Source organism: Mandrillus leucophaeus, unplaced genomic scaffold (genome assembly GCF_000951045.1).
Source record: "Mandrillus leucophaeus isolate KB7577 unplaced genomic scaffold, Mleu.le_1.0 Scaffold166, whole genome shotgun sequence".
NCBI lineage: Eukaryota > Metazoa > Chordata > Mammalia > Primates > Cercopithecidae > Mandrillus > Mandrillus leucophaeus.
The window spans coordinates 3,371,518-3,373,524 of record NW_012101654.1 but is presented as its reverse complement, the minus strand read 5'-3'; the positions used below and the strand labels follow the sequence as shown (position 1 = coordinate 3,373,524).

Below are 2,007 nucleotides of genomic sequence, written 5' to 3'. Positions count from 1 at the left end.
CGCCACTGCGCTCTAGCCTGGCGACAGAGCAAGACTCCGCCTCAAAAAAAAAAAAAAGAACAAGATCATGTCCTTTGCAGGAACACGGATGGAGCTGGAGGCCATTATGTTTAGCAAACTAACACAGGAACAGAAAATCAAATACAGCATGTTCTCACTTAACAATGACAAAAACACATGGACACATTGAGGGGAACAATATATACTGGGGCCTATCAGAGGGTGGAAGATGAAGGGTAGAAAAGAGGGAGAGGATCAGGAAAAATAACTAAAGGCTTAACACCTGGGTGACAAAATACCTGTACAACAAACTCCCATGATACAAGTGTACCTATATAACAAATCTGCACATGTACCCCTGAACTACAAAGTTAAAACAAATTGCTAGACAGCTGGGTTGTTTCCAGCATTTAGTTATTATAAAATTACTATGAACATTCATGTGCAAGACTTTTTATGACACATGATTTCATTTCATTGAGTAAATACCTAGGAGTGGAACTGTTGGGCCATATGGTAAATGTATGTTTAACTGTATAAGAAATTACGAAACCATTTTCCAAAGTGGTTATGTCAGTGCCTGTAATCCTAGCTACTCAGAAGGCTAAGATAGGAGAATCGCTTGAACCTGGGAGGTGGAGGTTGCAGAGAGCCAAGATCGCGCCACTGCACTTCAGCCTGGGCGACAAAGTGAGACACTGTCTCAAAAAACCAAAGTGGTTATGTCATTTTACACTTGCATCTGCTGTTTTTTGTTTTGTTTTGTTTTGTTTTTGTTTTGAGACAGTTTTTTGCTCTTCTTGTCCAGGCTAGAGTGGAATGGCACAATCTTGGCTCACCGCAACCTCCTCTTCCCCGGTTCAAGCAATTCTCCTGCCTCAGTCTCTCAAGTAGCTGGGATTACAGGCGCCTGCTACCAAACCTGGCTAATTTTGTATTTTTAGTAGAGATGAGGTTTCCCCATGTTGGTCAGGCTGATCTTGAACTCCCGACCTCAAGTGATGCGCCCGCCTCAGCTTCCCAAAGTGCTCAGATTACAGGCGTCAGCCACCACGGCAGGCCTGTTGTCAGTCATTTTAATTTTAACTACTCTAGTAGGTGTATGACATTGTCTTTCTAACTTGCATTTCCATAATGACTAATATGTTGGGCATCATTTCATGTGTTGATTGATAATCTACACATCTTTTGGGGTATATCTGTTCAAATCCCTTTCCATATACAGTTTGCCATCTGTATCCATGGATTCTGTATCCATGAATTCAACCAACTTTGAATAAAAAATAATTGGAAAAAATACATTTGTATCGAACATGTATGCTTTTTCCCCCTTGTCATTATCCCTAAATAATATAACAACTATTTATTTAGCATTTACATTGTATTAGGTATTACAAGTAACCTAGAGATGATTTAAAGTATACAAGATGGGCTGGGCGCAGTGGTTCACACCTGTAATCCCAGCACTTTGGGAGACCAAGGCAGGAGGATCATTTGAGGTCAGGAGTTCGAGACCAGCCTGACCAACGTGATGAAACCCCGTCACTACTCAAAATGCAAAAATTAGCCGGGCATAGTAATGTGCATCTGTAGTCCCACCTACTCAGGAGGCTGGGTCGGGAGAATTGCTTGAATCTGGGAGGCAGAGTCAGTATCAAGCCATTGCTCTCCAATACAGAGTGAGATGCCATCTCAAAACAAATAAATAAATAAATAAAGTATACAAGATGATGTACAAGGATTATATACAAATATTATACCATATACATGAGCATCCGTGAATTTTGGTATCTGTGGGAAGTCCTGAAACCAATCCCCTATGGATATCAAGGGATGACTACACGAATGCAGGCAAACATATTTAAAATATATATAGTAAATACCAGTTTTCACCTTCTGCCATAAAATTTCTCTATAAATTCTAGATATAATCCTTTACCAGATAGGTGTATTTCAAATATTTTCTCCCAGTCTTTGGTTTGCCTTTTCATTTTCTTTTTTTTTTTT

At 39.9% G+C, this 2,007-nt stretch overlaps 1 protein-coding gene across 1 annotated transcript in view; it reads right to left on the bottom strand.

Annotated features, from left to right (window-relative positions):
• Positions 1–2,007, bottom strand: part of TULP4 (tubby like protein 4) — a 259,230-nt gene that overhangs the window by 97,247 nt on the left and 159,976 nt on the right. The gene's annotated exons all lie outside the window — the stretch shown is intronic.